This window comes from Puma concolor, chromosome F2, assembly GCF_028749965.1.
Source record: "Puma concolor isolate L17-30 chromosome F2, mPumCon1.1.hap2, whole genome shotgun sequence".
Classification (NCBI taxonomy): Eukaryota; Metazoa; Chordata; class Mammalia; order Carnivora; family Felidae; genus Puma; species Puma concolor.
The window spans coordinates 60649034-60676761 of NC_141684.1; the positions used below are offsets into that span (position 1 = coordinate 60649034).

At 34.9% G+C, this 27728-nt stretch overlaps 1 protein-coding gene and 1 long non-coding RNA gene across 16 annotated transcripts in view; both read left to right on the forward strand.

Moving 5' to 3' along the window:
• Nucleotides 1–27728, forward strand: part of STAU2 (staufen double-stranded RNA binding protein 2) — a 312929-nt gene that overhangs the window by 69432 nt on the left and 215769 nt on the right. The window lies entirely within an intron of this gene.
• On the forward strand, nucleotides 1477–5708 carry LOC147572050 (uncharacterized). The gene is made up of 2 exons (XR_015246859.1): nucleotides 1477–2441; nucleotides 2689–5708. It is a non-coding gene; the product is annotated as an uncharacterized LOC147572050 (long non-coding RNA).

Sequence of the window (27728 nt, forward strand, 5' to 3'; positions counted from 1 at the left end):
TTTAGAACTGAAAGGCTATAAGACAAAAGTGTTCAATATTCTCTATTTTTACATAGGATTACACTAGTTAAATTAGAAATATGTTTTTATTTGGGGTTAGTACATTGTGTTTTAAGACTCTTATAGTGAGTCAGAGAAGAGGATTTGAATAGGTTAAGAAAGCAAAGATGAGGGAGAATGAACTGGAGCATGAAGCCAGAGAATCAGAGAGCAAGGGAAATGAGGGGTTTAGTCTGGGCCAGAAGCTCTTGCCTTAGGCAACAGTATTTAAAATTAAGAATAGGAACTAGTGAACATTTTGACTCTTTAAAACAAAAGTTGTGGGGCACCTGGGTGGCTCAGTCGTTTGAGCGTCCGACTTTGACTCAGGTCGTGATCTCTCGGTCTGTGAGTTGGAGCCCCTCATTGGGCGCTGTGCTGACAGCTCAGAGCCTGGAGCATGTTTCAGATTCTGTGTCTCCCTCTCTCTGACCCTCCCCCATTCATGCTCTGTGTCTCTCTCTGTCTCAAAAATAAATAAATGTTAAAAAAAAATTAAAAAAACAAAAACAAAAGTTGTAACTCTTACTCATCTGGTAAGACCAGATATGACATACTTCATTTTATGAAATAGAAATACAACTTTTTGCTTTGAAGTGAAATATAAAGAGCCCTTCCCCACCTCACATCTGTTTCTTAAATATTAGATAAAAATAAAATTATTAAAAATATTGTGGGACTTATGCTTTTGGCTATAACTGGGACCAGATTTACCCTCCCCCGAATAAACACCTAGAAAACTTAGGGACATTTCTTACATTATATGTGAACAGATATAATATATGAAGGGAAGTTATGGTAAGTTAAAGATGTCTATTGATGCTGTGCAAAAAAAAAGAATAGTTAAGAATATAATAGTGGGTATAAAATAGAATAAGAAATATGATCTAAAAGAAGGCAGAAAAGAGGGAGAAAAAAAGAGTAATGAACATATGGGATAAATAGAAAACAAAGAGCAAGATGATAGATTTGAACCCAGCGATATCAGTAATTGTGTTAAATGTAAATGGTTTAAATGCTTTAGTTAAAAGATAATGTCAGACTTGATAAAAGAGCAGGAAATACAACCATATGGTATATAAAGAAATCTACTTTCATTGTAAAGACACAGATTGGTTAAAAGTATGGAAAATGATATTTCAGGCAAACACTAATCATAATAAAGCTGGAGTGGCTATATTTATATAAGACAAAGTAGACTTCAAAGCAAGAAGTATTATCAAGAATAAAACTACTGGGGCACCTGGGTGGTTCAGTCTGTTAAGCGTTCGACTTCCACTCAGGTCACGATCTCATGGTTCGTGGGTTCAAGCCTTGTTTCAGGCTCTGTGCTCACAGCTCAGAGCCTGGGACATGCTTCAGATTCTGTCTCTGTCTCTCTCTCTGTCTCTCTCTGTCTGCCCCTCCCCTGCTCACGCTCTGTCTCTCTCTCTCTCTCTCTCTCAAAAATAAATAAACATTAAAAAAACTAAAAAAAAAAAAAAGAAAATTACCAATGATAAAGGATAAAATCATCCAGAAAACCTAACAATTGTAACTATCCATGCACCTATGAACAGGCTTTAGAATAACTAGGCAGAAAACAATTAAACTAAGGCACTGGTGTGGGCTAAATTGTGTACCCCCCAAGTTCATATGTTGAAGCCCTAACCTGAAATATGATGGTATTTGCATATAGGGCCTGTGGGAGGTAGTTAGGTTTCGAGAGGTCATGAGGGTGTGGCCCTCATGATGAGGTTATTGCTCTTTTAAGAACAGACACCATACAGCTAGCTCTGCATATCCTCTGCCCTTGCCATGTGAGGACCTAAGAAGTCGGTTGTCTACGAGCCAGGAAGAGGGCTGTCATCAGAAACTGACCACGTAAGCACCTTGATCTTGGACTTCCAGCCTCCAGAACTGTGAGAAAATAAATTTCTGTCGTTTAAGCCACCCAGTCTGTGGTATTTTGTTATGGCAGGCCAAGCTAAGACAGTGTTCAATAACACTGTCAATGAGTGTTCTGGATCTCCCTGTCTAATAACAGCAGAATATATATTCTTCTTAAGCACACACAGAACATTCACCAAGATAGATGATATGCTGTGCTATGAGACAATTCTCAATAAATGTGAGAGAATTGAAATAATACAAACTGTGTTCTGATCCCAAAGGGATTGAGTTATAAATATGATAAAAATATCTGGAAATTCTTTAAGTATTTGGTAATTAAACAACATATTTCTAAATAATGCATGGGTCAAAGGAAAAATCACCAAGGATATTAGAAAAATATTTTAAACTAAATGAAGATGAAAATGAAACGTTGAGATATGGATGCAGCTAAAGCAGTGCTTGGAAGGACATGTATATAGCTTTAAATGCTACGTGAGAAAAGAAGAAGTCCAAAATTATTGCTTAAGGCTTCCATCTTTTTTTTTTTTTTAATTTTTTTTTTCAGCGTTTTTTAATTTATTTTTTTGGGACAGATAGAGACAGAGCATGAACGGGGGAGGGGCAGAGAGAGAGGGAGACACAGAATCGGAAACAGGCTCCAGGCTCCGAGCCATCAGCCCAGAGCCCGACGCGGGGCTCGAACTCACGGACCGCGAGACCGTGACCTGGCTGAAGTCGGACGTTTAATCGACTGCGCCACCCAGGCGCCCCAAGGCTTCCATCTTAAGAAGCTAGAGCTTGCACTCTCCCTCAAAAAATAAACATTAAAAAATATGTGAGCATCTTATAGACGCAGAAAAAGCATTTGATAAAAGTCAGCACTCATTCATGATAGAGACTCATCAAACTAAGAATGGAAAGTAGTTTCTCCTTAATGTGATAAGGGATTTCTCTAAACAGCTTATAGCTGATGTTATGTTTTGTGACGGAAGACTGAATATTTTACTTGTAAGGTGAGCAAGGCAGCGATGTACATGTTATCACTTGTAGTTAGCATTGTACTTGAGTTCTATTAAGTGTAATAAGAAATAAAGGTGGGGGGGGAATATTGGATAAGAAGAAATAAAACTTGTATATGCAAACACCATTAGTTTTTTAGAAAATTCTTAACTCAAAAATGAAAAGCTACTGAAGCAAATGAGTTGAGCAAGGTCACAGGATACAAGGTTAATGTACAAAACATCAACAGTATTTCTATTTCATAGTAATGAACAATTGAACATTAAAATAGTATAAAAGCATGTCATACCCAGTATTAAATCTAACAAAATATATGCACAGACTGTGTACTAAAACTAAAAAATACCGTTACAATAAATTAAAGAAGACTTGATATAGTTAAAATGTCAGTTATTCCAAAGTTAACATACAATCCCAGTTAAAATCATAGCAGGGTTTTGTGTGTGTGTGTGTTTGTAAAATTGATAATATTTGTGTGGAGATGCAAAGAAACTGCAGTTACCACACAGTTTTGAAAAGGATGGACAAATTTGAAGAGCTCATACTACCTGACTTCAAGACTTGTTCTAAAGCTTCACTAATCAAGACAGTTAAATACTGGCCTGGGGAGTGATCAGTGGAACAGAATAGAACAGAGGTTGGCAAACTGGCTCATGGAGCACATCTGGTCTCCCTGTTTTTGTGTGGCCTGCAAGCTAAGAAGGGTTTTTACATTTTTAAATGGTTAGGAAAAAATATTTAGAAAAAGATATTTCATACCACATGAAATTTAGATGAAGTTGAAATTTTAATGTCAAGTTTTATTGGAACACAGATAGGATCATTTGTTTGTATGTTGTCTGCAGCTGCTGTCATGCTATATAGCAGCAGAGTTGAGTAGATATGACAGATTATATGGCTTGCAAAGCCCAAAATATTTACTATCTGGCTCTTCACAGAAAAAAAGCTCGCTTGATCCCTGGAATATAGAATCAAGAAATAGACCCACTCATATATATAAGTCAATTTGTTTTTTCTCAAAATTAACTTTAACAGAGATGCTAATAGGCAAAGGATACTCTTTCCCTCAAACGGTGGTAAAACAATTGGATATCCAGATAGAAAGAAATGTTTCTCAACACCTTCCTTACACCACAGACAAAAATTAATTAGAAGTGGATCACAGACCTACATGTAAAAGTTAGGGCTGTGAGTTTTCAGAAGAAAATACATTATTACTTTGGAGGTAGGCAAAGATTTTATCAAACCTAAAAAGCATGAATCATAATTTACAGAAGAAAGTATTTTGCTACTTTAGGGAAAGGTGATGATCTCTTCGAACACAAAAAACACAAATCATGAAAGAAAAATTAAGAAATTAAACTTTATCAAAATTTAAAACTTCTGATACCTGAAAGTCATTGTTTAAAAAACTAGAAAGCAGGACATACACTGGAAGAAAATATTTGCAATACATAGTTTGACACAGGATTTGTATCCAGAATATATAAATGGACACTTAAGACAAACAAATGAGCAAAGTAATTGAATAGACACTTCACTAAAGGAGAGATAAGAATGGCTAATAAGCCTTTGAAAAGATGCTTGAAATCATTAATTTTCAGGGAAGTACAGCTTAAAACTGTAGTTAAAATTTAAAAAGACTGGCAATACCAAGTGTCATGACTAGGCAGCTGGAACTCTCATACCTTGTTGCTGGGAAGATAAAACTGTATGGCCTTTTTGTCATGGTTTGTAACTTTCTTTTGAAATTAAAGGTATACTTACCATACCAGCCAGCAGTTCCACTCTTGGTGTTTACCTAAAAGAAATGAAAATATGTGGCCAAAGATTGTACATAAATATTTGTAGCATCTTTCTTTTTCTTTTTTTCCTTCCTTTCCCTTCCCTTTCCTTCCCTATCCTTCCCTTCCCTTCCTTTTTTCCCCCCTTTTTGCATCTTTATTTATAATAACCCCAAAGTAGTAATATCCACCACCAGTTAAATGGTTGAACAAATTATAATGTAACCATGCCATGGAATACTACCCAGTAGTAAAACGTTTGATTCAACGAATCTGAAAAGCATTATGGTGTATGAAAGAAGCCAGATACGTATGTGTATACTGTAAGATTCTGTTTTCATGACCTTCTAGAATGGGCAAAACTAACCCATAGTGACATAAAGCAGTTCATTGCTTGCCTAGATCCAAAGGTGGGGATTTTTTCTACAGGGAAGCCTTTTGGGGTGATAGAAATATTCCGTATCTTGATTTTAGTGATTGTTATACAGGTGTGTGTCAAAACTCATTAACTGTGAGCTTAAAACAGGCACATTTCATTGCATGCAAATTTTATCTCAATAAAGCTGAGGTTTTTTTTTTTTTAAAGTTCATGTATTTTTAAAAGATATTTTGTAATACTGAATTTTCTTTGAAGCTAAAAGTGTGTCTAAGAAAGCATCAGATTTTGCCTCTCAAGCATTTCTCCAAAACCATTGTAAATGTTTTACTAGGGGCTAAAATAATATTTACCTCATAGAGTGTTTGAGAATAAAATGGCATGTCTATAAATTGCTTAGCTTTTGCCTTTGCTCAGTAAATGTTGTTTAATTGTTAGCCTTTATTATATTGTAGCTAATATAGTTGTAAGTACAGGATCTGGAGTTGGAATGATGGCTGTGTGGATTTGAACAATCTTCTAATTCTCAGTTAACACATCTGTAAATTGGGGAGAATAAATTATGCTTCTTCATAATGTTGTTTTCAAGATTAAATATGACAATTCCATGACTACACATGGCCCATTTTCTTACTTTACCATAGTGTTTGTATTTCCTTAAAAATAATTTTAAGTATCAGAGTATTTGCCCTAGGACATTGTTATTTTGAGAGGTTTTTAATAATTCACTTCTGCCCAATTAAAAAAAATCAGATATGATTCTATTATTATTTCTAAGTATTTACTTACCAGAAGGAATGACTGATTCTATAAAACAGAAATACATACCTTTATTTAGCCTTTTGCTGGAATTTAGTTGATCCTGGAATGATACTGCCATTGCAGCCCAGAAAGTCCTTTCTCCTTTAGAAAACTACTGTGCACATGAGCAGTTATTAATTTGGGATTTGGGCATGAGCCTGGAAATTCTGTGCTTTTTATTAATTATTTGTGGCATTTATACAGCTACCTCTGCTGCCTTGCCATAACTTCATAGCCATCCATTTTACCTTTGATCTTTCAACTTTGTCACTTTCATTCCCAAGGAATGGTTAGTTTGTGTTTGCTTGCCACTGAGTTAGTATTCAAGGACTAATAACTTGTAACAAATTTCCCCTGATACAAATTCAGAACTCCAGACTCCTTTTTCTCCTCTTACAGGCAGTCAGGCAAGCCCAAGGCTCACCATTTAATTTTGTTAGAGACTGTTTAAATTATCTGGTATGTTTAATAAATAAATAAATAAATAAATAAATAAATAAATAAATAAATTAACTTTTTACATTTCACATGTTTAACATTTTTCATATCCCCTTAAAACAAAAACAAAAGAATAAACAAAGCCAATCCTTAAAAAAAAAAAATGACTTTTTATAATTCTGGGTTGATCGTTTTATTTTATTTAGCCACTTATTTTTGTAATGCTCTTGAGAATCCTTTTTGAGTTCTTTATGCTGAATGTTTAAAAATTATCCTCCATAAAGGTGAGTATAAGGAAAGTAGCATCAAAGCCCTCATCTGTAAGGTGGACTGTAAGTCCTCATCTCCCGCAAGCTTATCATGATTCTTCAGGAAATTGCACCCTGGACTTAAATGTGATCAACACTATATTCAAAACTCTTTATAAGAAGTGATCCATCTTTCTAGCCATGATTTTTTTTTAGAATCCCAATAACTTTTCTCCTAGATTAGAGAAATAAGCAGCATCCTGTATTATTTTATTTGAGACCCATTTTACCAGTCTGTTGTTCATCCTCTGGAAACCAAGGACAATAGTTTGTCCCCTATGTGTTTGAAGCAATACTCTACCACAAATGTTTCTTTCATGTAGTTCAGCAAAATCTTGCTTTAACAATGCATATTTACCTGTGTTTTAAAAAATACCTGGACAAAATGACAGTTCAGCTTGTGAAGACCTTGTTAACGTGGCATGTGACCTATAGATGAGTGGGCTTTCTATTTTTAGAATTGTACAAAGAATTTATACAGTTGCTAGTCTTAGCTCTGAGAAATTTCAAAAATTCTTTTTGTCTTTGTCTTGGAGAGTTCCTTTATGAATTGAAAAACGTGATCTACCAGGTGTTTTTTCTTAATGTTCAATCACTTGTTACATGTTTTGTTCAACTGTTGATTTTTAGCAAAAGGTTTATGAAGTTTTTAATGTTAATTGGATTTAGAAATAAATTTAAGTATGGTTTGCAATGTAAGTGCTATGACTATCAGTGAGAGTTTATGTTACATGTTTATAGAAGTTTCTGCAATAATAGTATTTCTTCGAAATGACATATTGTATCTAATAAATTCTGGGCAAGATTTTGGGTGAGCATCAAAATAGGCCATGTCCCAAAGTTTGTTTTAATGTTGGTTAGTGGAAACTTAGAATGTATTTCTCATAGAGTGTGGTAAATGGTGGCACAGTTCCCAAGATAGTCCATAAAAGCTCTTTTTAATTACAGTGAACCATATACCTTATAAATAGTTCTAACTTTGGTTTCCAAGGAACATTTTCCCCTCAATGCCACCTGACCAATAGAAGTTAGCCTCTTGCAACCCTAACAACAGCAGGAGGAGAAAAGAACCAAAGGTTTCAGATACATCAGAGATGATAGAGACCGTTTCCCCTTCCACAGCTTTAATTTCAAATTGTTTATTGATAGAAGCAAGTTTAGTCAGCCCAAGGAAAGGGCCGTGCCTTAAGTGCTAGGCATGCTTTAGAAGAAGGCAGCGGACAGGCAGCTGAAGATGGAAAAAGTGATAGAGGCATTGTATTAGCCTAGGGCATAATGGGTAAGATGGGCCTTATAGTAGTGGTATAGAATCTGATGGTTAGTGTATTCCAAAGTTGGTAAGGAGTGGAGATGGCAAGCTAGAACAAAAAAAATTAGTATATTTGGTACGGAAATTTCTAGTTTAAAAATACAATCTACGTTGTCCAAATTTGGTTTTATACTGGGATTCCCATTTCTCCACTTGGTTGCCAAACTTACTGTTTTCTGATTTTTTTGACGAGGGCCATCCTAATGAGTGTGAAGTGTGGTCCAGCCAGTTTTAACACCACCTCACAGTTACAGATTCTTATCGGGGGCACATTTTTCTTTTTTCCTCCTCTGATTCATTGACACCAGGAATATGTTTATTCATTGATTCATTCAGTATGTCGGTGTTAATCAATTAGTAGTTCTTGAGAAGTGAGATGCTGGCGAACATGAAGATGAGGACACTGCCCTTACCCTTGAGCTTATAGCCTGGTAGTGGAGGATACATGATTATAACTGAGAATGATAAATGCCATAATGGGGATTATGGCAGACACCTCGAGAGTACTTTAGAAGGTTATTTATCTTCTTTAACACCAAGATCAGTAATGAGGCACGCCATCTCCAAAACTATTTGTCGTAGACTGACTAGCTGATGCAGTTACAGAAAAGAAAACAATGAAAGTACAGAGAAAGAAATAATGAAGATTAAGGCAGAATGGCAAAGAAATTAGAACAGAGAAAATTTTAACAAATTGTAACAGTCTACAGACCTCTGTAAAAATATATTGGAAAACCCAGATGATCTAGATAATTTCCTGGGAAATATTGTTTACCAGAATTGGCCCCTTAGAAATATAAAGCTTGAATGCATCAATATTCACTGAAACAAATAAAGAAAGTTAATAAATGCACTCAAAAGGACCAGACCCACAGAGTTTCACAGAGGTATTCTGTCTACCAAATTATCAAAGACTACATAGTCTTTAACATTTTTAAGTCTATATAACATTTATAATCTAGACCAGACAGATATAGAGACAGAGGAGAATTTCCAAGTTTTACTGTATACAATTTTAAGCAAAAGAGTCACATGATAGAAGAAGGAGGGGGGAATTTTTAAATTCTCTTTACAAAACAAGTATAACATTGTTACCTAAACCTGGTAAATAAAGATGGTACAGAAAAGGAAATTGAAATCTAATGCCAAAAATAAATAATGTAAGAAAAAACAAAGCATGAGCAAACAGAATCTAATACCAAGTTAGTAATAATAGCTTTTAGAAAAGTTTCTTGAGTTGAATTTAATTCGTTGATCCTAATGCTTTCATTGTTACTGATGTAATTGTTAAAGGCTATAAACTTTCCTCTGATCATTGCTTTACATGTGTCCTGTAGTTCCAGATATATAGTATTTTCATTATTTTTGTTCTGTAATTTCAGTTTGTATTTTCCCTTTATGTAGAAGTTGTTCAATAAAGGATTAATTTCTCAAGTAGAGTTTTATTTTTTCATTTTATATTTTTTTAATTTCTGGTTTATCACTTTGTGATCCAAGACTTTTTTTTTTTGGTAATGTTTCTACTTGATGGCACTTACTCATGCTTCCTTTGAGATCTAATGTGGAATCAGTGCAAGGATTGCATATGTACTTGAGAAATATAAAGGAAATGAAGATTGATGTATATATGATCTTCCATAAGATTTTGTTGTTTAGGTCTTCTGTATCTTTACTTTTTGCCTACTTCATCTGTCTTGTACCAAGAGCGGTATGTTAAAATGTCTTCGTATTTGCATGCTTCTATCTATATCTACTTGCATCTCCTGTAACATTTTGCTTTATAGAGGTGGTTGCTGTGTTATTTGACCCATAGATACTCATAACGGTTATATATTATTTGAGAATTGCAGATTTGTAGCATTAGAAAATGTCCTTTTACATTAATGCATTTTAGATAGAATTCACTTTGTCTGGTATCAAGGTTACAATCACTATGTTTTTAGTTTCCATTAACCTGGTATACCTTTGTCCTTTAATTTTTAGTCTTTCTCTGTTTTTGGTATCCTGTTGCATGTGGCGTATACTTGGGTCTTGCTTTGTGAGAAATCTTATTCTTTTAAGCCCAACTTTGAGAAACAAAGTCAGACTTTTTTTTTTTTTTTGGCAGCCTAGTTTGGGGTTGGTTGACAGTATGTATTGTTGGGTGTTTACCATAAATTAAATGAGCTAAGTCTGCTATTCCAAAGTTTTGGTGACAATATATGTGAAGTTCATGATAAGATAAAAGCACTTTATTAGAGAGGTGCCTGGGTGGTGGCTCAGTCGGTTAAGCGTCTGACTTCGGCTCGGGTCATGATCTTGCAGTTTGGACTCTGCTGACAGCTCAGAGCCTGAGCCTGCTTCAGATTCTGTGTCTCCTCTTTCTGTCTCTCCCATGCTTATGCTCTGTCTCTCTCTGTCTCTCAATAATAAACATTAAAAAAAAAACCACTTTATACACAAATATCATACCAGGGAAGGGTATTGAAATTAACAATATTTTAATTTTTTTTTTTTTACCCTTTCTGAGTATATCAAATTAAAGGAGATGCTGCTAGGTGAAAGAATAATTTATGTAATTAATAGTCATTTGTTGTCTTAGGAATGCTTTTTTGGACTTCTTCCTTGAAATTGAGAAGCTGAATACTTGTAATAAACACGTAACACTTCCTATTGTATGTCAGTAGTTTCTAGTTCTTTGCTTTCCACAAGTTACAAGAGGATCTAGTCAAGTTATCAGTTGTCATGTCATTAAAAGCAGTTTCTGATAGATCATAATATAAGTTGTGATACAAAATATGTATTGCTGTAACAAAACTCGGATGATTTACTTCTGCATGTGAGTAGCATTTCTCAGTGATTAAACCTAGGAAATTTTGAATTAAGAATAAAATTGAGAATCTATGTTCTTTTAGCAGTGAGGATTATTCTTTCTTATCCATCTCAGTAAGAAGCATATCCCTAAGATTATACTTTTTGTTTAAAAATTATTCATTGAAGTGTCTAATATTTATGTTCCATTAATTATCTGCTAACAACAATTGTAACAATGTCTCATTCCACAGATTTTTTTGAACATATATGCTTATGGTGACAGGAAATACAAACGTTTAGAAATTTTAATTAATATCCATATTTTTGATGCATAGGATTACAATAGAATGAGCCATAAAAGATTTCCAGGTATAAAGTTAACGGTAAAATTCCATGGAGAGAAAAGAATAACATGCAAGTTCAAGAAGGAAAAAAAATTTATAAAAATCTTGATATACTGAAGAGAATTTTTGTGCTTTTGAGGGTAGGTATCAACGTGTTAGGATATTTAGATTCCTTTGGGTACATTTAAAGGAATGACATAACACTTGTATTTTAAATTGCCAATATTGCAGTAAACCAGAAACTATATTCTTTGCAAGTATTTAAGCTAATGAAAAATTTTAGGTGTGCTAATTAAAATTTTAGATGTAATAAAAATGTGCAAGAATACACATAGTTTTCAAAATTCCTTAATGGTGTGCGCACATTGAGTTTGAAGACCATTGATATAGATTTACTTGAAGAAAAGCTGAATTAGAGATGGCTGTTGTGGAATGCACAGAAGTGGTGTATATTTTTATCTTGATTTTTACTTGGATTGTCAAACGTGGTGGTAGGATAAAATGGCTCGATAACTTAAAAAGTCTTGAACACAAATATAGCAGTCATAGTTAGTCTTTTGAGCTCAATCATACCCCAGAGAGAAATCTTATTTTTCTTCTATGGCATTGAATATAATTTTCCCATTTATAAATAATAAAATTGTATTCATCATCAGTATTTCTGGTATTATACAGGTAAAAATATTTATCTTGAACCATTAGAGGGCAGCATAAATTTATCTTTGGAATTAGCTTTTACAGTGTGTGAGTCACAGGCTTACTGTAAGCATGATTTAAATATGCTGAAGTTTTTTAGTTGAAACTAAAACTTCTCATTTGGAATTTTAACTAAAATCTCACATTTGGAATTATTTTAATACAATAAAAATGTGATAGTAATACACTTTTTTTTTTTCCTTCTCTTACTTCCTCTGCTGCTGTTAAGGCTCTTATAAAGTTCGGAAAGTGGCACAATTTAATTCTAAACTTATTATGTACCTTGATTTTCATCTAAAGAATTACTTAAGTAAGTTTTATAAGATGTTCTATGAAAAAAGGGATTTGAAGACAAATTTGGCAAATGCTGTACACTTTATCCGCTTAAAGATTCCTTAAAGGGGAGCCTGGGTGGCTCAGTCGAAGGTCCGACTTTGGCTTGGGTCGTGATCTCATGGTTCATGCTTTCGAGCTCGGTGTTGGGCTCTGTGCTGACAGCTCAGAGCCTGGAGCCTGCTTCGGAGTCTGTGTCTCCCTCTCTCTCTCTGCCTGTCCCCTGCTCATGCTTTGTTTCTCTTTCTCTCTCTCAAAAATAAATAAACATTAAAAAAAATAAATAAAGGTTCCTTAAAGATTCTTAAAGATGTCATACAGAAAACTGTGTATCTTAGTGGTTCCCAATCCTGGCAGAACATCAGGTTTTCCTAAAAACATTTAACCAGTCTGATGCCACACTCTATCTAGACTAATGAAATCAGAATTTCTGGTTGGGGAATTTGAACACCCGTGCTTTAAAAAGTTCCCCAGGTCATTCTAATGCCCAGCCATTGGAATACCAGTTGAAACACATATTACCCTTTATCAACATCAATGATTATTTTATGATACGCTAGTTTAAGTAGTCCTAGGACTTTTGAAAGAGTTAAACAAGAAGGTAAAAATGGTAGCTAACCACCATCCTAAGGAATCAGTTGTTCTGGATAGCCAAGTTTTCTAAATTGCTGAGGATTTACCCTTTTTATAAGTCTTGTAACATAAATACATGGTATGTTCTTATGTCAGATACTCCTAGACATCAGTTTCTTGAGTACCCAAGTCTGCTTTTGTTACTTCCTAAATCATCCTTGACAATCTTGTCATATTATTTCTTGTTGCATGTCAGTGTGTCTTTGTGTAGCATTGCTTGCCCCTTGCCTCTTTAAGGCTCTTAAACTATTACCTTGGAAACTGATACTGAAGTTAGGATTGGAAGCAATGTAAGAATAACAAGGCTTTGAATTAGGCTTCAGGGTGATCCTAGAAGTGTGAAGTACATGAGCTTTATTTGGTTCATGGGCTTTTTGACTTCAGAATTTATTTTTTCCCCCATACATTTTAGATTTCTTCTGCATTTTAAGTAGAATGAAGTTGCCAGTTAGCTGAATATATGTTTGGTGAATATGTAATCACATAAAATATTTTGGCAATGAACAGAGATAACGATTGCTTTAATGAATTTCATAAATTACTTTCTCATACGTTAAAGGAGAAAGAAAAGTTCATTTGTGCATGACTTCCCCCCTTTTGACCTTAGTTCTCTCTCTGTCTCTATCTTTCCCTGTTGGCTAAAAAAATGAAAACAAAAAACAGAGAAACTTACTTTCCAAAATGAGAAGGTTTGCATGCATATTCTAAAAAAAATTGCCAAGTTTGGTAATTTTTTATGTCATTTCTACAAAGGTGTTCCTTTATTGACTTGACCTTTTTATTTACTATGGTTTTTTTCTCATCTAGAATCTTTATGTACTTTCTCTCTCTCTCTCTCTCTCTCTCTCTCTGTGTGTGTGTGTGTGGGGGGGGGGGGGGTTAATTCCCTTGATGTCCAGAGTCTCTTCTTAAGAGTCAAAAAGCAAACTTTATTTGTAGCTTTTTGATTTTTAGATGTAAAAATCTCAGTTCACTGATGTAAGAAAAAGAAAGAAAGAAAGAAAGAAAATAAAAAAAGGTAAGACTACATGACATTTTTCTTTGGGGAAAAACCCGTATAGTTGTGGATTAAAAGTCAACAGAGATAGAGGTTGGTTCCTCATAAAATATTTTTTAACATTACTGTCTGAAGTATAGGCAGTAAATCACTCAACACTAAAAGAACAAGCAATTCAATAGAAAATGAGCAAAGGACATGAAGAGACATTTCACCAAAGAAGGCATACGGATGATTAAAAAATAATGAAAAAATGTCCAACATTCCTAGCCATAAGGCAAATGTAAATTAGGACCATGATGATGTATTACTACTCACCTACTAGAATGATGAAAATTAAAAATAATGACAACAACAAATGCTGGTAAGGATGAAGAGAAACTGGATATCTCAAACATTTCTAGTTGTGATGCAAAATGGCTCAGCTACTCTGGAAAATGGTTTGGCAGTTTCCTATAAAACTAAACATACATTTACTATGTGACCTGGCTATCACACTCTTGAGCATCTCTCCCAGAGAAATGAAAATTTATGTTCATGTAAAAACTGTATGAACATTTGCATAGTTTTTACATGAACATAAATAGGCACTGCTTTAGTTTCAGCTCACAAATTTTATATATTTAATTTTCATTCAGTTCAGTGTATTTAAAAAATTTCTCTTGATACTCAGTGTATTTAAAAAATTTCTCTTGATACTTCTTTCTTCACCTATGCATTATTTTAGAAGTATATTGTCTACCTTCCAAGTGTTTGGAGATTTTTCCATTAATTTCTGTTCATGTTTATTATTATTATTATTATTTATTTATTTTTAATGTTTATTTTGAGAGAGATTGAGTGTGCGCATGAGTGAGGGAGGGGCAGAGAGAGAGAGAGAGAGAAAGAGAATTCCAAGCAGGCTCCGCACTGTCAGCACATAGCCTGGTGTGAGGCTTGATCCCATGAATCATGAGATTACGACCTGAGCTGAAATGAAGAGTTGGATGCTTAACCAACTGAGCCACCTAGGGGTCCCCTGTTGTTCATATTTAGTCTGATTCCATTGTGGTCAGAGAACACACTGTGTGCTTTCACTTCATTTAAATTTGTTGTGATTGGTTTTATGGCTCAAGATATGGTCTGTCTTGGTATATGTTCCATGGGTACTTGAAAGGAGTGTGTATTCTGCCATTGTTGGTACAGTGTTTTATAAATATTGATTGGGTTCTGTTAGTAAATAGTGTTGTTAAGTTTGTTTACATCTTTGCTGATTTTCTGTCTGGTTGTTCTGTGAGTTGTGAGAAGTATATTGAAGTCTCCAAATAAAATTGTGGATTTGCCTATTTCTCTTTCAATTCTGTCAGTTTTGCTTTACATATTTTGCAGCTCTGTTAGGTAGAATCTCATTTAGGATTGCTATGTTGCCTTGGTGGATTGACCTTTTTATCCTTATGTTTATGTTCCTTTTTGTTTTTGGTAATTTTCTTTGCTCCTAAATCTACCCTGTCTGATATTAAAATAGCCAATACTGCTTTATTTTGATTAATGCTTAAATTGTACATTTTTCCATCCTTTTACTCTCTACTTATAATCTTATATTTTATGTGTTTTTTTAATGTTTATTTTTGAGAGAGAGAGACAGAGCATGAGCGGGGGGCGGGGTGGGGGGGAAGCACAGAGAGAGGGAGACACAGAATCTGAAGCAGGCTCCAGGCTCTGAGCTGTCAGCACAGAGTCCAAAGTGGGGCTTGAACTCATGAACTACAAGATCATGACCTGAGCCAAAGTCGGATGCTTAATCGACTGAGTCACCCAGGCTCCCATATGTGAGTTTTTATAGACAGCATATGTGTGGGTCATGTTTTCAAGTTCACTTTGCCAGTCTCTATCTTTTGGTTGGAATATTTTGACCGTTTACGTTTAATATAATTATTAGTGCATTAGGGCTTCAGTCTACCATTTTATTTTTTATTTAATTTTATTTCACTTATTTCTGTTTTTCCTTTGTCTTCTTTTCCTACCTTTTTGTGGGTTAATTGTATTTTTTTTAGAATTCCATTTTGACTTATTGAGGCTTTCAGGGTATATCTCTTTAAAAAAGCAAACACTTGCTCTAGGTATTATATTATACATATATAATCTATTAGTCTGTTGGTGTTTACATTTTGTCAGTACGAGTAATGTTAGAGACCTTAACCTCCCTTTAAGTCCTTTATCCTCTTTCATTATGTTATGTTATTGTCTTAAATATTTTCTCTACATACTTCGAAAGCCCTATCAGCCAATGTTATGATTTTTGCTTCAGATATCAAATATAATATAGAAACCACAAGAGGCAAAATAAAATTTCCTGTGTGCCCATAGTTTTCCATCATTCTATTTTCCTTTCAGATGTTCCAAGATCCTTTTTTTTTTCATTTCAAGAACTTTGTTTCTGTTCTTTTAGAGTAGGTCCACTGGCAACACAGTCTTCTAGTTTTCTTTTCTCTGAAAATACCTTCATTTCTGAAGGATAAGTTTATTGGTATAGAATTTTTTATTGACTTTTTTTTTTTTTTTCCGAGCACAGGATAAATGTTATGTCATTTTCTTCTGGCCTTCATGGTGTTTGATGTGATATCCATTGGCATTCAAATTACTTTTCCTTTATCAGTAAGATATGGTAAGGTGTCATTTCTCTCTTGTGGCTTTCAAGATTCTTCTTGGTCTGAATTTCTTTGGGCCAATCCTATTTGGGATTTAAATTTATATAACTTTTGACAAATATGATAAATTTTCAGCCATTATTTTGGGGGGATTATTTTCAGCCTTATATGATTTTTTTCTCTTCTTCTGAGACAGCAATTACACAAATGTTAGATCTTTTGTGATAGCCCTGTAGTTCTCTGAGATTTTGTTCATCCTTTTCCCCCTGCAGATTGTCTCTCTATTATTCATATTGGAGAATTCATATTGTTCTATTTTCACATTCATTGATTCTTATCTCTTTCATCTATATTCTGCTGTTGAGCCCATCCAGTGAATATTTCATTTTGGTTATTGTATTTTTTCAGTTCTAAAATTTCCGTTTGATTATTTTTTCTAGGACTACCTGTTTCTTTGCTGAGACTTTCTACTTTTTAATTTGTTTCAAGTGCATTTGTAATTGTTTATTGAAGTATTTTTATGGTGGCTACTGTAAAATATTTGTCAGATAATTCCATCTGTATCATCTTGATTTGGTAACTGGTGATTGTCTTTTCTCATTAAAGTTGAGATTTTCCTGGTTCTTGGTATGATGAATGATTTTAATAGAATCTAGACACTGTGGATATTATGAATCTGTGGATCTTATTTTTATAGGCTTCTTCTGATACTGCAACAACAGGAGAATGAGGAATCTATCATGTTAATGCTAGGTCTGGGTGGAAATTCAGGTTCTGCACTTTGCCTTATTGACAACTTGTAGCTTCACTTGACCTCCTCTGACACCACTCTACCAGGGGAAAGGAACTTTTCCTTATAGCTGGGGGAAGATGGGAGTCTAGGCTCCTTACTTAACTTTTGCTGACAGAACTCCAGATGGAGTTGCAGCTTTTTTTGTGATGTATTGTTGGAGTAGGGCAGTTATTGCATGGAAGTTTTCTGTCCTGCATAATTTCTCTTTTCCTGGTCCTTTTGCTAAAGAGAATAAACTTGCCTTGTTTTCTTTTTTGTTTGTTTGTTTGTTTTATCTGCACACATTGATGCTTTCAGGCTGCTGGCTTCTATAGCACCCAACTCAGGATATAATAGGTCAAGAGAAATCACAGGGAACTCACCACTCTGTTGTTCCTTTGGTCTTAAGTTCTCTAGCTAGTCTCTTTCCAACTTGCAAAATTTTCTTATGTTGCTTTTTTTTTTTTTCTAATTTTTTTTCAATGTTTATTTATCTTTGAGAGAGACAGAGACAGAGCATGAGCGGGAGGTGCAGAGAGAGGGAGAGACAGACTCCAAAGCAGGCTCCAACCTCTGAGCTGTCAGCAGATAGCCCGATGCGGGACTTGAACTCAAAAACTGCGAGATCATGACCTGAGCCGAAGTCAGGACGCTTAACTGACTAAGCCACCCAGGCACCCCTCTTATGTTTATTATACATAAATGACCTGAAATTTAGTTGTACTTAGCAGTAGGAATGGGGAGAATTATTTCTGTTCTGTTTTGTCCTAGGACCATCCTTATTTCCTCTTATGTGTATAAATTTTGGTTAGATTTTAAGAGTAAAACATTGTTTATAGTTAATTTGATATTTCAGTAAAGAGATGTTTAAAAAAATTTTAAAGAGTGAGATTATTTACCTATTTATTTATTTATTTCATTTATTGTTGGAGAGAGAGAGAGAGAGAGAGAGAGAGAGAGAGAGAGAGAATGCATGAGTGGAGGAAAGGGACAGAGGGAGAGGGAGAGAGAATCTTAAGCAGGCTCCATGTTTAGTGTGGAGCCTGATGTGGGTCTCAATCCCACAGCCCTGGAATCATGACTTGAGCTAAAATCAATAGTCAGATGCTCAACTGACTGAGCCACCAAGGCACCCCTATATTTGTATTTTATTGATGGAAAAAATTTCACAAAAGATTTTTGAATCCGGACTACCAAAAGTGGAAAAGAGAAGTGTCAGAATCTGTGTTTACTGAAAAAAAAAATTATAGGAAGTATAATAAAATGTATACTGCAAAATCTGTGTCCAGTTTTGCATTTTGCCTTCTTAGCTGTTCACTGTCTTCCTACTTTCTAGGACAAGCACATACAAACCTTTGGTTTAAAGAATTGTCTACAGTCTTATCTCCCCAAATACTACTACTACTATTCCCCTTTCACTTTAAAAATGTATCACAAGAATTTTCCTGTAACTAAATATACTTGCATGGTATTCCACTGAAGTAATACACCATAATGTATTGTTATTTTTGTTGTGGAGTTTGTTGCTAGTCATCATGAAATAACAGGCAGTAGCACAAATAACAAACATGGGGATGTTACAGAGGTTTCACAAGTTTTCAAACATGGTAGTAGTTTAATGTCTGTAGCTACCATTTCTTTTTAGAGAGTATAAAAAGAAAGCTATTTGGGACATTGATCCTGCTTGGTGTGGGGTTCACTGGATTTCCCACTTTTAGACTTACACTATCAAAGGCTGTAGGGACCTCTTCCTCTCTGTCTGCAGCCTCCTAGCCTGAAGCTACTGTTAGGGTTAAACCCTAGACACATGTACCATTTGTCTTCAGTGGACATTTGACATTTAAGAGGACATCCATATGTAGACATAATGTTCTCCATCACCCATCCTCTGGCACCCTAGGAATGTTAATTCCCTGACGTGGGAATCAGATGCAAGTGATTTCTTTTCTTTGTGTGTGTAATATATACATGGGAAGCAGTATTCATTGGAGTACTACGTACACAGGATTAGGCTCTTCACCAAGTTTAAGACACAAAGGATATAGTTACCTCGTATGGAGAATGTTTCATTAGAATTTTCTGTCTACATGGAGGAGTTTTCAGGTGTCTGGCTTTTACCAATAGGTAGAGATAACTGCCATTTACTGAGATGTGGAGGAATGGAGGAGACAGACTTGGAGTGGGAATTAGGACTTCAGCATAAACACGTAAGGCATCCAAAGGAGCTGTCAAGTGTGTGTTTGACATAGAAGACTGGACCTCAGAGGAGAGATCTAAATTAGAGAGGTAAATGCAGGAGCTGACTGCATAATCAGTGCCCCACAAGTCCCTGCTCTACCAGGCCTCTCATTACCTCTCTGATTTCATCTACTCTCCCCACCATGCCAACTCTGCTCCAGCCACCTTGGCCATATTTTCCAAATGAGTCATCCGTACTCATATTTTAGAGTTACATTTATTTTTTATTCCCTCTTTATTAAAGTCTGTTGAAATCTTTTCAGTCATGCCCCTTTTATGCCACTCTAGTTAAAAATGCACCCCACCTCCTCACTCTGACATTCCTAGTTTCTTGCCCTGCTTTTTCCTCTGTACCACTTAGTGTTATCTGTACTAGCTTTGTGTGGCTGTAGTATGTAAAACAAAGAGGAGCAATGATGCTAAGCTGGAGAGGGTAGGCAAAGGTTAGATCCTCCAGGGCTCTCCTAAAGACCAGTAGGAGATGCAGATTTTTAAGGAGGAGGAAATGTGGCCACTTGTGCATTGAGAGGCAATAGAAGGGTAAGAGTGGTTATGGCTAGATCAAGTCGGAGACAATTGCATTAGAGTAAAAACAAAAGGAAAGGAAAACGTTTAATGATCCAAGCACGTTGCTAGGTTGAAGAAATAAGGGTGGTAGAGAATGATTCTGTCTCCCACTTAAGGAATGGAATCTGGAAGGTTAGAAAGATGATTTCAATCTAAGTACTCTGAAAGAGGAAGGTCAGAGTATTCTGGGAGCAGATGGTTCTGATTTTGTTTTTAGACAGTTCAGATTTGTAAACCTGAATTTAGTATTTGAACAGCTTTCACGGAATTACTACTTAGAAATAGTCTCATAGTTTTAAAATTTAGAACCTAGGGGACGTTAATAAGGAAGTACTGCTCAAACAAAGTAATTGAGTGAGCTTTGAGAGCACTAAATCAGATCAAAGGATTTATTTATTGTAGGACTTCTCCAAGAACTCATGATCTGTCCTAGAAATGTGTATAATGTGTATCATTTCCCAAAGTTGTTTGGCCATGGATCCTGTTAAGTTAATGAATCGTCTGTGGATACAGAACAGACTTTAGGGAACGCTAGCTTCGTGATTTGCTCAAGATCTTAACAATTAGCTAAAAGTAAGTTACCATAGGGGCGCCTGGGTGGCTCAGTCGGTTAAGTGTCAGACTTTGGCTCAGGTCATGATCTCGCAGTTTGTGAGTTCGAACCCTGTGTCTGGCTCTGTGCTGACAGCTCAGAGCCTGGAGCCTGCTTGGAATTCTGTGTCTCCCTCTCATTCTGCTCCTCCCCTACTCACGCCTCTGTCTCTTTCTTTCTGCCTCTTTCTCTCTAAAGTAAAAAAAAAAAAAAAAAAAAAAAAAATTAAAAAAAAGTAAGTTACCATAACACAATTTCCTTGACTGTGTCCTATGATTTTTCTAAGACATTTTAGTGTTATACATAGAACATCAGGAAGTATGAAACTGCCAGTATTCTTGTGGCCAAATTTTAATACTATCTTATATGTGGGGTGAATGAAATTCATAGTTTGGCATAAATACAGGTAATAATCCTGTATACTCCAAGGGACAAATCTTATACAGAATCTATGTGAAATTTGTGACCCATGAATGTGTAATGAAATAACACTTCACCGTCTCTTTAAAACCTCTTTTTTGTGGCTTTGAAATATTAAGAATACTTCATTTTAGCTTTCTTAGCTTTGGTTCAGTCATTATTTTGGCAGATAATGCTATTTTAGAACTTAGTATATTGCAAAAATAATGGTATAGTAAAAATGTGACATTATTTATATTCTATTATTAAAAAGAGCATTTAGAAAGTATTACTAATAAGCACTTTTCGTATACCTCTAGATCAAGGATTGGCACACTACAGCTCCTGGGGCCAAATCCAACCTGCTGCCTGTTTTTGTATATTCCACAATCTAAGGTTCTACTTTTAAAAATCATTGAAACAAATCAACAGAATAATAATATCTTGTGATGTGTGAAAATTATATGAAATTTAGATTTCAGTAACCATAAATAAAGTTTTACTGGAGTACAGCCATACTCCTTCATTTATGTACTGTCTATGGCTCCTTTCACACTATAACAGCAGTGTTGAGTAGGTGTGACAGAAACCGTATGGCCTGCAAAGTCTGAAATATTTACTATCTGGCTCTTTTTAGAACAAGTTTGCAGACCTTGGTCTAGATTAATGGGTAATAGAGTTTATGGGGTTATTTTATAAGTTTGAATATATGAAATACAGGGAACTGTGTTTTATGTATATCCAATTCTCTAAATAAATATTTTCTAACAATTTCCATTAATTTTTCCCTGCTGGTTCTCTTCTTCATTTCTTTTCTCTGCTATAAGATACATGTTTTATTTCAATTTCAATTAATTTTCTTCCTTTTTGCATTTGATCAGTAAAACAGTATATAGTGTCCTATGTTGTGACAGGAAGCACATGGATTTGAGGAGCGTTTGTAGAATAATCAGAAATTTGGAATAATTGTATGTTTTCTCCATATACTTGATTGGTGGGGAAAACTTTTATATTTGAAGTTGACTTTGATTAAAGTTTTTTTTTTTTAAATAATGATTTCAAATGATCATATAAGCAGCAGAATAGTACCCTTATTGGATTTAGCTGACCCAAAGAATCAGTAATTGATTTTTTTCCCTAACACAACTAGAGTGAATAGACTACTTCCCCTCTTTGATTTGAATGTTGCTACTAGTTTAATTTTAAGATTCTATTATATATTCTGTTCAGTAGCCCTCTTCTTGTCTCTTAAGACAATTCATTTCTTTTTTTTTGTTTCCAAATACAGGAATGGTTTTGCAGATGAATTTATTTCTTTTTATAAATTTTATGGTTTGATAGAAGTAAAAGTAATGTATGCCTTGTTCTAAGTTATGTAAAATATGAAGTTAGGAAGTAGCTTGAGATATGTAAATACCACTAACGTGCTTCAACATGTCCTTTTCAATACAATATTTAGTTTCATTTGTGATACAGAAATTTATTTTCATCCTGAGTCATCTGAGGTTGTAGAGAATAGGCACTAGGAATGGCTCATTAATCCCTCACTATTAACACTTCACTTATGAGGAAGAAAACTAGCTGAATGTACCTAGGCTTCCATATTTTTCATTTTAGCATCTTCTTGCTTTCACAGATTTTTTTCATAATAAATGCTCCTTGTTATTACAGATGAAACTAGGATCATATCCTCCCTTCAAAGAGGGAGGGCATAGAAACATTATTCACAGTGTCCATGATTAAGGAATTTCTGAGTATTCACTAATTGTGGTCTTACTCCTTTGTTGGTGTAGGTATAAAGATAAATTGATTAAAATACAGTATTAAAGTAGATTGGTAAGTGGATTTAAAACTCAGAGGAGGGGCGCCTGGGTGGCGCAGTCGGTTAAGCGTCCGACTTCAGCCAGGTCACGATCTCGCGGTCCGTGAGTTCGAGCCCCGCGTCGGGCTCTGGGCTGATGGCTCAGAGCCCAGAGCCTGTTTCCGATTCTGTGTCTCCCTCTCTCTCTGCCCCTCCCCCGTTCATGCTCTGTCTCTCTCTGTCCCCAAAATAAATAAACGTTGAAAAAAAAAAATTTAAAAAAAAAAAAAAAAACTCAGAGGAATCCAAAACCTACAGGAAATAGTAAAATTCATGTCATCACATAGAAAAGATTTTCTATATTAAACTGTAACACCAAGATGGATACATTGTAAATAATATCACTTGAACTTTATGTAAAAAGAGTTTGAAATTCTACTTTTTTTTTTTTTTTTTTTTTTGCACCAGAATAGCAGTTAAAATTTATATCAACTTTTAGGAATTAAACAACATATTGTGGTATTTTCTTATGGAAATCATTTGTATGTTCAACAAATACTTTTTGTGTTCTCAGAGGTGGTTAATTTCATTCCATTTGCCCAGGAATGTCACAGGTACCCAAATGAAGAGTTTTTAAAATAAATAAGCTATGAGATATTTAAGAATACTTTGAAAAATATTAAGTCTAGAATTTTAGTGGATGTAACTGTGTTAAACTTCCAGTGAAAATAAGATAAAAATAGAGAGGGATGCAAACCATAAGAGACTCTTATACAGAGAACAAACTGAGGGCTGCTGGAGGGGGCAGGTGCAGTGATGGGCTAAATGGGTGATTAGTAATAAGGAGGGAACTTGTTGGGATGAGCACTGGGTGTTATATGTAAGTGATGAATCACTAAATTCTACTCCTGAAACCATTATTACACTATATGTTAACTAACTTAGATTTAAATTCAAAAAATTGCAATTATATTTGAAGCTACTCTGATGGACTAAATCTTTTTTAAAAATAGTATTTCAAAGGACTCAAGTAGTATTTTTACTGTATATAGTTGGCTTAATTAATCAAAAAGTGATTAAAATATCAGTACCTGCAATACTATTCTCCCTTGGGATAGAATAGCTGTTACTTGAAAAAAGAGGAGAATCTTTTTCTTTTCTTTTTATTTATTATTATTTTTTAATGTTTATTTTTGAGAGAAAGAGAGAGAGAGACACACAGAGTGTGTGTGTGTGTGTGTGTGTGTGTGTGTGTGTGTGTGTGTGTGGGAGGGGCAGAGAGAGATGGAAACACAACTTATATTCTATATATATTCTATATATATTCTATTCTCTCTATATATTTATATTCCATATAGTACACAATTTTAAAAACTTGAATGTTATGCCACCCCTGCATTCCAGTACCTATTCTGCCCTTGCTAGTTTCATGTGTATCCTTTTAGGATATTCTCTAGCTGTATGTACTTTACGTATCATTCTGTAATAATCTCCTCAATCTCTCTTTTTTTTTTAAGTTTTTATTTATTTTAGAGAGAGAGTGAGAGCAAGCAGGGGAGGGGCACAGAGAGAGAGAGGGTGGGGGTGGGGGGAGAGGGAGAGAGGGAATCCGAAGCAGGCTCCCCACTGCCAGCATGGAGCCCATTGTGGAGCTTGAACCCACGAATTGTGAGATCATGACCTGAGCTGAAATCAAGAGTTGGATACTTAACTGACTGAGCTACCCAGGCACCCTCAATCTCTTTTTTAAATTTCAAAAATGCCTTAAAAGATCATTCTGTATTAAAAAAATTTTTTTTAATGTTTAATTTTGAGAGAGAGAGAGTGCAGGTGGGGAAGGAGTAGAGAGAGGGAGACAGAATCCAAAGCAGTCTCCACTGTCAGCACAAAGCCAGATGTGGGGCTGGAACCCACGAACCATGAGAACATGACCTGGGCTGAAACCAAGAGTCAGACACTTAACCGACTGAGCCACCCAGGTACCCCATAGATCATTCCATATTAGTATATAACGAGCTACATCATCTTTTCTAACTTCAGTGTGAAAATTCAGGAACCTATAACAATATAGGTCTATTTAATGCCTCAGCACATCTGTTATACTGTAGTTGTCATTTGTTTACATACATTATGAACCTCATAATGTCATAATTTTGGCTTAGTCTATATGTCTTAAAGAAAATAAAGGAAAAAATAGTCTTTCATAAATATTCACAAATTTACCATACCTCATACATCTGTTCCTATCTGAAGAGGTAGGTTTCCATCTAGCTTTACTTCCCTTTAGCCCAAACATCCTTTAGAATTTCTGGTAGTATAAGTCTGCTGGCAATGGATTCTTTTAATTTTCATTAAGTGAAAATATCTTTATTTTGCCTTCATTTTTGAAGGATATTTTCAATGAATATAGAATTCTAAGTTTTCAGGTTTTTTTACTTACAGCACTTTAAAGATTTTCCAGTGTCATAATATGTCTTAGGTCTTATGGCCTCTTTTTTTTTTTTTTTTTTTTCTCATGAGAGGTCAGCCATTTAATAAATAAGTAAATATAAATAAATACCTTAACTCACCAAAAAAAGGGAAGTCAACCATTATTGGAATTTTTGTTCCCTTCATGCAATGTCATTTTGGCTTTTAGCAGTTCAAGTATAATGTGCCTTTGTGGTTTCCTTTATAGTAACGTAGCTCACTGAACTTACTGACTTTGTAAGCATGTCTTTAACCAAAAGATTTTTTTTAGCCTTTATATCTTTTAATATTTTTCTGCCTTCTTTTTTTTCACTTCTCTCCATCTGTTAGACTTTTTAATATTATCTCACAGGTCCCTAAGGCTCCATTCATTTTTTTCAATCTTTTTCCCTCTCTGTTCTTTGGTTTGTATAATTTCTATTGATTAACCTTGACTCCTTTGTCATCCTCTTTCTGTTATTATGCCTAGCTAGTGAATTTAAACTTGGAATATATTTAGTTGTCTCTAGCCATATATATGGCTAGAATTTCCATTTAGCCTTTCATTTTGTAGTTTCTGTTCTCTGATAAGATTTCCTGTACATTTATTCATTAAGAGCATATATTCTTTTATATTTTTGAGCACAGTGTAGCTGTTTGCTAATTCTAACATCTGGGTCATTTCAGGGTTGCATCTGTTGATTGTCTTTTATCATGAGAATGGATCATTTTTTTCCTACTTCTTCATATATTTAGTAATTTTGGATTGCATTCTTGACATTGTAAATTGGCTAGAAACTGGATTTTGTGATGTCCGTCTGAAATATAGCGAACAGTTTTTTAAGCAGGCAGTTAATTTGGCTGAAGCCTACCAACAAAGTGTGTGTGTGTGTGTGTGTGTGTGTGTGTGTGTGTGTGTGTGTGTATGTATATGTAAATATGTAAATATATATATATATACATATATATGTGTGTATATATATATATACATATATATATACATATATATGTGTGTGTATATATATGTATATATACATATATATGTGTGTATATATATATGTGTGTGTGTATATATATATATATACATATATATATATATATATCTGCTCAAATTTTTATCTCTCACCTGTGTTGTTTAGAGTCTGTCCTATGCCTGTGTAGTTCAAACATCAGGTAGAGATTTGGGCAGAGTTTTATACACAGAATTTGGGGCTCTTCCTTTCTAGATCTGTTATTTCTAAGATTTTCTCCTTCATTTCCTACTGACCTTGGTTGCTTTGAACCTTATCTCTGGGCCTTCAGGCTAGTAAGGCTTTTCTGTTGGCACTTTAGCTGCTCCATATGGAACAGACTGGACCCTCCCTAAAGTTTAAGCTGTTAAAAAAAAAAAAAGAAACTCATTCTGTGCTGTTCCTTTTTCCAGTGTTATTCCCACTGCCCCCCCCCCCCCCCCCAGTATCTGCCAGTATCTTCAGTGCCTTTGGATGATTGTTTTTTTGTATTTTGCTGAGAATTTATAGTGTCCCATAAAGGATTGGTCTAATTAGAATTTAGTCATCCTGAAAACAGGATAGCTGCTTACTTTAAGAACTGTTTAATATTTCCCTGTCTACTTATTCTATAATTTATTTAACCAATTCTGTATTCATGGACATTTAGTTGTCTCTAATGTTTTTCTGTAACAATGTTGCAGTATATATCTTTGCACAAATCTATCTATCTATCTATCTATCTATCTATCTATCCAAGATTTTATTTAAATTCAAGTTAGTTAACATATAGTATAGTATTGGTTTCAGGAGCAGAATTTAGTGATTTATCACTTACATATAACACCTAGTGCTCATCCCAACAAGTGCCCTCATTAATGCCCATCACCTATTTAGCCCATCCCCCCCCACCAGCAACCCTTAGTGTTTCTCTATAGTTAAGAGTTTTATGGTTTGGCTCTCTCTCTTGTTTTATTTTTCCTTCCGTTCCCCAGTGTTCATCTGTTCATCTGTTTTGTCTTAAATGCTCCATATGACTGAAGTCATATGGTATTTGTTTTATCTCTGATTGATTTATTTCACTTTGCATAAATATACTCTAGTTCCATCCACCTTGTTGCACATGGCAAGATTTCATTCTTTTTGATCGCCAAGTAATATTCCAGCACACGCACACGCACACGCACACGTGTGTGTGTGTGTGTGTGTGTGTGTGTGTGTGTGTATACACCACATCTTCTTTATCCATTCATCAGTTTGGGCTCTTTCCATGAGTCTTTGCACATACATTTAGCCATGTGTGAGACATTCCTATAGGTACTTCAGATACATCAATAAATAAAATAGACATTTTTACTCTGATGAAACTTACATTCTAGTTGGGTGAGATGGATAATAAAAAATAAATACAGGTGTGCCTGGGTAGCTAGGTCAGTTAAACATCTGACTCTTGATTTCAGCTCAGGTCATGATCTCATGGTTCATGAGATTGGGCCCTGCATTGGGCTCTGTGCTGGCAGCACGAAGCCTGCTTGGGATTCTCTGTCTC